General features: G+C 62.6%; 1 long non-coding RNA gene across 1 annotated transcript; it reads right to left on the reverse strand.

Moving 5' to 3' along the window:
• On the reverse strand, positions 6,297–10,207 carry LOC102172429. The gene is made up of 3 exons (XR_001297574.1): positions 10,125–10,207; positions 8,709–8,816; positions 6,297–6,387 (listed from the first exon to the last, which is right to left on the reverse strand). It is a non-coding gene; the product is annotated as an uncharacterized LOC102172429 (long non-coding RNA).

Genomic DNA, 10,577 nt, shown 5'->3' on the forward strand with positions numbered 1-10,577 from the left:
AGGGGAGGACCGAAATGGGAGGGGAGGAGTGAAACGGGAAGGGAGGAGTGAAACGGGAGGGGAGGAGTGAAACAGGAGGGAGGAGTGAAACGGGAAGGGAGGAGTGAAACAGGAGGGAGGAGTGAAACAGGAGGGAGGAGTGAAACCAGAGGGGAGGAGTGAAACCGGTGTGAAACTGGAGGGAAGGGCGCAGAGCACACCCAGTAAAGATACTCAGCCACCGAGATGAACAGGACGCGACCGGCACGGTTAGAGCCGACAACCAGACCCAAGAGGGCAGGAGAGCCGACCTCGAACCTCCTTCCCGCCCAGGGTAACACATCAGCTGGACAACAGCCCCGCGGCGGCCAGGACAGAGGCCGGTGGCCCAAGTCGTGGAAATGCCAGCCCCTCCCCTAAGTAGCTGGAATTGGCCCCCCAGCCCCAGCTATGTCTGGCCATGGCGTCACCTGGCTCACACGCCCTGAGCACCGTGCCCTGCAGGGCCCCAGTCTCAGGGAGCTCGTTTCTCCTTCAACTCATGCCTGAGTTGCTTCCTGCCTGAAGCCAGGGACCCTCACCAGGCGGCCAGGCCAGGGGTGCAACCGAGGCCTGGGGCTCGCCCGTCCCCTCCCGCCCCTTCTCCCACCACACGAGGAACCGTGATGGGACCGCGGGAGTGGCACCCGGGGTACAGCCCCGCTCTGCACCCCCCATGGGCAACCACACCCTGGGGGAGGTGACGCTGCAGAGCGTCCCCCGGGAGTAAGCGCTGGGCGCCCACCCTGCTCCCCATGCGGGGGTGTGACCTCCGGGCCCCCGGAGCATCTGGCTGTGAAGGCGTGAGGCAGAGACCCACAGACTCACGCTGACACGGCCGCACAGAACCTCACGCAGGCCGAGCTGGGCAGGAGCCTGGGCCAGACCTACCTGCTGCCTGCGGAGTGTCTCCTGGAGAGACGGGGCAGCTGGGGCTCGCCTGGACACACACTGGCCCAGTGGACACGGCCCGTGGGCTGAGATCCAGGCCCGTCAGACCCAGAGCCTGGGTCACAGCCCCAGCCGGCAGCAGACAGGCCGCCTTGAGACCCCCTTGGTGGACACGGCCCTGCCCAACAGACGGCCAGGACGCAGCACCGTCCACCTGTGGGGCCACTAGGCCAGTTTCACCCACCAGAGGGAGACAGAGGAAGCCATAGTCCTTTACCCCCAGACCTGGCCCACCCAGAGCAGAGCAGACCCAGACGCCCCCCCAGCCCCGGGACCAGCTGGGCCCCAGCCCTGCACACGAGCAGCCAACGCAAGCTTCGGGGTCTGCCAGGCCTCCTACCTGACTGTTGGGAGCCGCACCCCCCACCAGTGGTCCCCCACTCCAGGACCAGCTCCAGAGTCTCCTGGGCCGACTCCGCCCCCAGTGAGCCGGCACCAGCCGGGGGCCCTAGGACTCTGGAAGCAGCCGCTGCGTGACCAGACCCTGCTCACCAGCAGCATTCACACAGGGCGGGGCCGGGCCACCCACCTGCCCGCCAGAGCCCCCGTCATCACTTGGGGAGAGGGGACGCCCAGGACACTCCCACCTCACCCAGGTCGAGAAACGGAACCGAGAGATGGAAAACAAATGGAACCCGGACAGGAGGAGCCGGCAGAGGAGCACGCCCCAGGCGAGGAGCAGGACAGACCCCAGCAGCAGACCCGAGTGATGCGGGACGGGCCGCCCGCCGCGGGAGTTCAGAGCGGTGACTGCGGATGGCCCGGGGCTCGGGGCAGAAAGACTGCGCAAAGTCAGAAGTTTCTAACAAAGCGAAGACACCACGGACATGAAAACTGAAATTAAAAAGTCCTGGGAGGAACCAAGAGGAGATGGCGGGACACAGAGGGATGGAAGACATTGGACGTCACTGCTGTGGGACAAAGGGAGGGAGCAGACAGGAAGCGAGCACGGCCTCGGACAACATCAAGGGCACTGATGCTTAGGGGCGTCAGGAGGAGGAAGCGAGAGAAAGGGCCTGGGCGCATACGGGAAAAGACGGAAGCCTCCCTAACGTGGGGAGGAAACGGTCGCCCAGGTCCAGGAAGGCGTAAGCCACAGATGGTCACGCCTGGACACAGCCCACAACAGATCTGGCTGAGGAAAGACACTGTGCACTTGGCTACTTGGCGTGATCCTTGTGGTCACGTGCACTGTGAACTCACCCTGTCCACCGATCAAAGTGATGATAAAACCAACCACTCCACTCGCTTTCTGAGAGAGGCACGTGGGCGCGGGGCCCTCACTCAGCAACTGGAGTTGAGTGTGCCCCACTCAGACCTGCTGAGACCTCGGCCTCCTTGCTTAGAGACAAGAAAGGAGCGTGGGAAAGACACTCATCAGAAAAGAGCACGAGGGAAACTTAGAATAGAGACAGAGAGGGTGGGATGGAGGCCATTCCCCGGGATACAGAGGGGCCGGTGCTGGGGCCTTCCACATCCCTTGGCTTGCTGACCTCACCATTCACACCTGTGAAATGGGCTCAGGGCCGCAGGGACCCATCCACTCCAGCACTCGGGACCTCAGACAACAGCCCCCAGAAGTCTTCGAGGACGCCTCCCAGGGATCGGGTGTCCCTGGCTGGAGGCTGGGACCTTCACGTCCTCTGTCTCATGGGTGGCATCCCAGACGGACATCTGTCCCGCGTATGTTAGCTGGAACCTCCCCGCCCCATGGCCTTAGCGGAGTCTGTGTTTTTCCTGGTCTAATAATCTGACCACCCTTAAAGAATTAAGGAGCGCTGAATTTGAAGTGGGAAGGCTCTGCACTTAACAGAATTTTCCTTGATTGGGTTTGTAGGAGGTTTTTCTTTTTTACTAGTTTATTTTCAAAGAGCCAGGTCTGGTGTTTATTCACTGCCGCTGATTCTATGTTCTGGAGTTTATTTGTTTGCTTTTATCTTTATTATGTCCTTTCTCCCGTTTCCTTGGGGCTTGTTCTCTCCTTAAGGATCCGAGGTGGAAAGCGCATCTGCTGTGTTCTGTGTTGTGAGCGGGTCTCTGACAGCAGAAGCGCTGACGGTCGTGGGGGAGCCTCCGGGTCGGGGGTGCGCTCCCAGAGGCTCTGATTCACCGGGCTGAGCTTCCATTGTTTCCTACGGCGTCTGCTCTGTGCTTGATTTTCTCCTTGACCTAGATGTTACCGATGACAGTAGTCTTAAATCTTCAATTTTCTATTTTTAGGAAGCGTTTATTTCTACTTTTATTATCCTGTGGTCGGGACTTTTGTCTTAAGAGATCTGTTCAGACACTTTTGACATTTGCACCTGACTACCAGGTCAGCTTCTAAAGATGCTTTATGGGCCCTCCGTGACGCTCGGCCCAGCCGCACTTTCTGTCTGTTGGCTGAAATGGCAGATGTTTATGCATTAATGCTCTCCTCTGACCACAGCATTCATAAGCACATCCTCTGTGCTTATTTTTTCATTTCATATTTCATAAAGGAGAATCAGTGAGTTAAAATGTCTACCCAAACTAGATCCCCCCCCCCTTTATTTTTAACATTAAAAAATGTTAGAAGACTTTCCTGTTGGCCCAGCGGTCAATGCAGGGGACACGTGTCTGATCCCTGGTCAGGGAAGATTCCACGTGCCACGGAGCAGCTGAGCCCGTGGGGCACAACTATGGAGCCACAACTACGGGCCCGTGCACCACCACAAGAGAAGCTACTGCCGTGAGAAGCCGGTGTCCACGACGGAGCAGCCCTGTTCTCGATCTCCAAAACGAGAGAAAAGTGTGCGGCGACAGACATGCAGCTCGGCCAGAGACAAAACTAATAAATCTAAAAAAATGTTAGAGAAAGGAGAGACATCAGGGTCCACTGCACTTTTTTGTGAGGGTCTGAGAACAGGGAGTCCAGGTGGGACTGCTGGGTGCTCCCACCCTTCGCTCTCTGGGATGACCTCCCCGTGCCTCAGTTTACCTGTCTCTGAAGTGGGTCTAAGGACCTCTGTGCGCCGAACCGCCGTGCAGAGGGCCTGAGGCAGCAGGTGGAGAGAGGCGAGCAGACGCTGATGACCGAGCGGCGTGTGTGTTGGGATGATGGCTCTGTCCTCTTGGCCGCCAGCCTTGGCCACCGGCAGTGTCTGTCCTCCTGACGCCAGACATGCGCCCACCAGCCTTGGCCCCGTGGCTCCTTGGCCCCTGGCTCCCCGGTCCCTCTGATCTTCTGTCCCCCCCATCTCAGAGCTCGTGTGCCCCCAAAGAAAGTGGGGGCAGGGGTCAGCCAGCCCCCAGCCCCACATCTCCCGGCCCTCCAAGTGACCTCCCCAGGCAGCTCCCGGCCCGTCTCCCCGCTTGAGACAGGCAGTCCTGGGACGCGTCTCTGTCCTCCATACTCTCCTTTCCCGCGAGGCTGCGCTGGTCCGGAGGTGTCCACCTCCTGCCGAGCCTCCAGGGGCTCGTCCATCCCAGCAGGAGCTGTCAGAGTGCCCAGGTTGTTCTGCTCTTTGCCTGCGGAGTCGTTGGGGGCTGGCCAGTGCCTGCTGGATCCTCTGGCCTCCGGGGCTCCTCCCTGTCCCTCCTCCCTCCCCACCCTCTTCTTGCCTTTCGCAACAAATACTTGTGAATGGCTACCCTGTGCTGTCAGCATGGAGGTATGGAGTAAAATAGGTGGGGTCCACTGAGTGTTCACGCACCTCTGCAGGCCGCATGCAGGGCAGACCCCGCAGGGGTACAAGGGGCTCCCCCCACCCTCGCAGGTGTTGTGGGGGTGGGAGAGGTGAGCCCACACCCACCCCGAGTGGCTGACAGCTGCCGCCCACCACGCAGACTCCCCTTGGCCCCACGAGCTGGCAGGCCCATGCCCGGGGCCATGCACAGCAGAAACGCCTTAGGTGCCCAGGAGCCTGGATGGACGACGCCCGAGAACCGACCACTGAGGGCACGGACCCAAACTCACGATGTCGGCCCTGATGGAGAGAAACGCACGCGCTGGGGCAGCTGTCCCCAGCCTCTCGGGGCCAGGGACCGGGTTTCGGGGAGGGTTTTCCGCGGACCCAGGACGGGGGGAGGTTTGGGGATGACTCAAGCACGTTGCGTCTACTGTTCACTTCATTTGTACCGTCGTGACCTCAGCTCCACCTCACGTAGCAGCATCAGGCCCCGGAGGCTGGGTGTCCCCGCGCTAGCGGCCTCAAGGCCCAAAGCCAGAACAAAGCCTCTGGGTTGTTGGACGTCAGGACGTGGTCACCTCTGGGGCGAGTGGCCTTGGGGGTGCCTCCTCTGCGGGTCACTTTGCACGGCGATCTCAGCCCTCCAACAGCAGCTGGGGGGCATCTCTAACATTACAGACCTGGGGGTCACGTCAGGGTCGATCCCTCACTCGCCCTCAGAAACACCTTGTGGGCAACTTGAAGGCCACAGTGAGAAATGTGTGAGCCAGGTCACATGCTGGGTCTGAACCTCCTGGATGCTACACAGGCCTGGCGGGACTGAAGCTCGCTGGGCTGGGTGCCCCTCCCGGGGTGGGGGGTGGCTGGAACTGCCAGGGGCCCCACAGGTCCCCAAGCCCAGGACCTTCCCACCTGGGCGAGGGTGTGCTGGCACACGGGGCACCAGCGTGTCCACGGCCTCCCCCTCTCTGGGCGCGTGGGTCTCTGCCGCAGGCCTGCAGGGGCTCTCCACAGACCATCTTCCCGCTGGATCGTCCCCCGGGATCCCTTGCCCCAGGGAACATCTGCCCGGCCCCAGGTGCCTCCAAGGAGCCCCTCTGTGCCCGCTTCACCCTCCCAGTGCTGGGGGTGCCCCGAAGATGGTTGAGACCCAGGGAAGTAAACTCCAGGCAGGCTAGGGCTGTCCCCGGGGACCCTGGGTCTGCAGTTGGGAGCCCTGGGCTGAGCATATCTGGGGGGACGGGAGAGACAGCACAGGAAAAAGTCCCAGCATCTGTCTTCGAGTGACAAAGACACAGGCTCTGGAGGGAGCAGGAGGGAGGGGTGTTTGGCAAGGGACCCCGAGAGTTGAGACTTCCAGGGCAGAGGCCTCAGTGTAGGGACATCTCCACGCAGACGGGAAGGCAGGGGAAAGGCCTGGGGTGGGGGTGAGTGGCCGGAGTGGGTGGGTGAAGGCAGACAGGCTGGGGGGTGATAACCACAGGCGGCCCCCGGTGGGGGCCTTGCCCTTCAGGACATCTGGGCCCATGCCAGCACCTCACATGCAGAAGGGGAGGGGACAAGGAGGCCCAGAATCTCCTCCAGGATTCCCGGATTCTGCTGACTCTGAGGGTCAGTGGGAGCCCAGCTGCTGTCCCCTGACCACCCCCTCCCGGACCCCTGCCCCCTCACCTCGTTGGGGCCTCAGGTGCCGGCTCTGCACCTGTCAGGCTGTGGACGGCTCCTCGCCTCTGAGCCCCTTATCCTGCTGCTAGGACCAGGCGCGCTTCTTTGAGGCAAAGTAATTTATTTTCTAATTACAGACGGCACTGGGCCTGAACAAAGGGAAGCAGCTCAGTTTGAGTTGGAGAGGTCTCTGCAGAGCTTTCCCGCCCCCACCCCCCCGCCCCTGGCTTGCTCTGCTCGCAGGCCAAGGGCCCCATCTGGGGTCCAGGCACCCACCCGGGGCGGGGTGGGGGGCGCGTGGCTATAGGGCCCTTCCAGCTGGGGCGCCTATAATTCTTGAAGACTTCCTCCTCTTTCTCCTTTGATACTTTCAGATGTAACACAGCTCACACGCCCCCCACCAGGCAGGGGCCTTGGACGAGCACCCCCTGCCAGGAGACCCTGAAGCTGCCCCTTGATGAGACTGGTCGCCCAGGCGACACACATAATCAAAGCCGACACCCCAAACGGGCCAATCAATAGCTCCACTGGCCCGGCCTGCCTGGTGGCGAGAGGCGTGTTTAGACAGCCTTCCCTTCTTGTCTCGCAGGCCTGAGGGCCCAGGAATGACCCTTCTCAGCTGCCCTCTGCCCTGACATCTCCCCTTGGAAATGTTCTGGGGAACATTGGTGGGGACCGCCAGAGGCCTGCCCCCTGGCCCGATGTCCACCGTCCCCCGGCTACGGGCGGGGGCCGCGCAAAGCCGGGAGGATGGTCCGTAAGCACCTCAGCTGGTGGAGCAACGGGTCCTCCAGGGCCAGACACGGGTCCCCTGTGGCCGCTGAGCCCCCAAGGCAGTCCTCCCCGGGTCCTTGCTCCGCTGCTTCTCAGGGTCAGACCCGGGGCCCCCACCCCTCGGGCATGGCTGCTTTCATCTCCCTTTCCAGCCCCAGTGGAGGCCCAGGCCCCCAAGGCCTGAGACAGTCTCCCTGGGGACAGGACACTGGTGACAGCCTGGCCTATCCCTGACCCCACGTCTTGTGAGGATGCCCCCCACGGGCTCCAGGCCTGAGGCTCCCATCTCAGCATCTCACCTAGAGAGCCGGGAGGCTCCTGGGCCCCCCTGGCCTGAGCTCAGCGTGCTCTATGCAGCTCCTCCTCTGTGCCTTCCCCTTGGGGGCCCAGCTTGCCCCTGCCCCATGCAGGCCCCCTCCCCCACCTCCTCTGGGCCCCCCCACTTCACGTCTGTGTCTCCCAGCAGGACTGCGGCCCGTGGCTCCTGGCTCCTCCCCAGGGCCACCACATATCGTGGAAGTCCTAAGAATGACCCCACTGCCCCACTGAAGACCCCTGCACCCCCTGTCCTGCTTCATCTCCAGGGGGCACCCTGCAGGGACCCGTGAGCAGAGGGCGGCCTGCCTTCCCCCAGGCCCCCAGCCTCAATCCTCCTTGGCCACCTGGAGCTCCTGGGGTGGCCCAAGCCCCCTTCCTCCTCCCTACCACGGGCTCAGAGACCCACGTGGTTGGGAATCAGTCCTTGCTTGCAGGCAGCGGGGGACCCTGGCTATGGAGTGGTCTCCCTGGAGGGCCCAGCCTTGTTCCACCTACAAAGGCCTGGCCGGCAGGTGGGCAGGTTCTGACCTCCAGGTGCCCCAGGGCTGCGGCCGCAGTGAGCCAGCTGCAGGGTGGACTCCTCAGCCCTGAGAAGGTTGCCCTGCGCCCCTCACCTCGGCTGGAGCCCCCACCCCCTGCCTAATTAACGCCTGGAGCGGCCGTCTGCTTTCTCGCTTGTCTCATCTCCAACATTTTTCATGTCTAATCCACTGAGGAGATCTCCTGAAGGCTTTGAAGTCTCCGGGCGCACGAATAAAGATGTCACCCTGGCGCACACGGCGCCTCTTAATGAGCATGGGTTTGATGTGAGGCTGTGGCCCGAGGGAAGCGGCCAGGCCTGACTGCAGTGGGCGGGCTGGGGCCCAGGCTGAAGCCAGAGCAGGCTGGGGGGTCTGAGCCCCGCAGGTCCCCAAGGAGGGGAGGGCACGGCATGGCTAGGTCCCTCATCCCTGCGGGTCAGGGACCCCAGGCCTCGGGGCCCAATGCCAGAGACCTGGATCAGGCAGAGTGGGCTGAAGATGGAGAGCGGGTCAGGGAAACAGGAGAGATGGCCCCTCACAGGGGAGCCGGGGCCTGGATGGGTGGGGAGGGGCGGGGGGCAGGGTAAGATGTCGGGGGGAGATGGACCTGGGAGGGGAAGAGGGGGAAATGGGCCTGGCAGGGGATGGGGGCCAGGGGGAGATGGAGGCTGGGGGAGGGGAGATGGAGGCTGGGGGAAGGGGAGGGGGAGAAGGAGGGGGAGATGGAGGCTGGGGAGGGCGAGAGGGACCAGGGGAGATGGAGGCTGGGGAGGGGGTGAGGGCAGGATGGGATGTGTAGCATAGAATGTACCAGAATCTCCATGAGGAACTGCCTGGTTTAGGAAAGCATTTCCATATTGTAGAATGATGTCGTCTTTGGGAAATGAGAGGGAAGCTTTTTTCCTGTATCCTGTGGAACCTGCAGAAAGCGGCACTAGAGAAATTCTCCAGGACTGAAGAGGCCGCAGCAGGACTCCCCGGTGGCCTAGGGGTCAAGGCTCTGCCTGCCCGTGTGGGGGACACGGGTTTGATCCCCGGTCCGGGAAGATCCCACCTGCCTCAGCGCAGCTGCAGAGCCTGTGTTCTCGTCCAGAGCCCGAGCTCTGCAAGAAGCGGGGCCAGCGCCGTGAGAAACCCAGGCTCGGCAGACAGGGAGCAGCCCCCACTCCCCGACCAGAGAGGACCGGTGCCGCCAAAAATAAACTAAAAACTTGGAAAGAGGAGCAGCCAGTGGCCAGGGCCGGGGCCAGTCTCTCCGGGCGTCCCTGCGCTGCCCGGTGGAGGCCGTCACCCCTACTTTTCAGCGCAGACACCTGGGCCTTTAGGGGGGTGACCAGCTGGTCACACGGTGGCGGAGCTAGAGGCAGGCTGGGTAGGGGCCCTGACTCCACCCCAGATCCAGGCTGCCTGGCCTCCTCCACGTCTGCCTCCGCAGAGAGAAGGCTGCGGCCTGGGGGTCAGGCAGCAGGAAGGCGCCTCCACTTTCCTGAACACGTGCACGTGCAGAGAACCCTATGAGCCTGGTCCATGAATCCTGCAGTAACCCCGGGAGGCAGGCCGTGCTGGAGAGGTCACAGACAAGGACCCGCGGCTCGCCCCTCTGCACCCTGCTCCCGGCACGTGGGGTGGCCCCGGGGGCGCTGGGTCCGCGCTGGTCGGTGGACATAGGGCAGGTGACCGGGCTCTGGCTCCCCGTCCAGGTCTCAGGAAGCCTGTACCATCCACCGTGGCTCCTGCCGGGCCCAGCTGCCCTGGCCTGTCCCCACTGGCCCGAGGTGGACCAGACACGCATGGCCGGGACCCCGGCAGCGTCACCTGTCCTGTGGGTGAGTCCCAGCTCAAGCAGAGCAGCCGCCTGACCGCAGGAGATGAGCTGTGGGGTTTGCTCTCAAAGCCTTTGCTTGGGGTTGTCTGTTAGGAGCTCTACTTGTGATAAGATGTGTGTGCACGTGGCTCAGCGCCCCCCCACCCCCCGCCCGGAACAAAGAAAGCGGGTCTTAGGGCGAAACGCCGGCCGTTTGAGCGCTGTCAGAACTCCGGACTCCCAGGGCCCTGGAGGCTTCCCTCTCGCACACGGAGGAAGGCTCTCCTTCCCATCCTGCCTATTTCTCTCTGTACCTGTGGCTCCCAGGGTAGTTCCCCCGCAGACGCTCGGGGAGGCCCCAGTGTCACCCCCAGCGCCCTGCCCCGCACCCCTGATTGATTCCACGTTGGGAAGAGGTCTTACCGGCTGTGGTTCTGCAGGTCCAGCCGACCCGGGGAGGCAGGTGGGCGCGAGCCTGGGACTATACTGAGTAATTACAGGATTAGGTGTGCCCCTCGAAATTAAACGCTGCCTTTCTACCTCCAGAGCAGGACGCACCCCCACCGCCACCATGTAATTATCTGGTGGATTACTTCACGGAGGTCTCCCGGTAATTATGCTTCAGTCAGAAGCCAGCAGCTCCTCCAGTCATCACAACCGAGGGAATCAGCTCTCGTGCGAGGCTGCCGTGCGCTCTGGTGGTGCTGTCAGACTTTGGGGACCCCCAGTGCCTTCCTTCCCGGGGCCGAGAGGGCTCCCTGCAGGAGAAGGGACACCGTTCCCCATCCCTCCCTCCAGGGGGATGGGCCCCCTGGACACTCACGGTCACATGCTCACACATCACCAGGGGCAGGAGGGTGTTGAGAGCGGAGTGGG

Source organism: Capra hircus, chromosome 22, assembly GCF_001704415.2.
Source record: "Capra hircus breed San Clemente chromosome 22, ASM170441v1, whole genome shotgun sequence".
NCBI lineage: Eukaryota > Metazoa > Chordata > Mammalia > Artiodactyla > Bovidae > Capra > Capra hircus.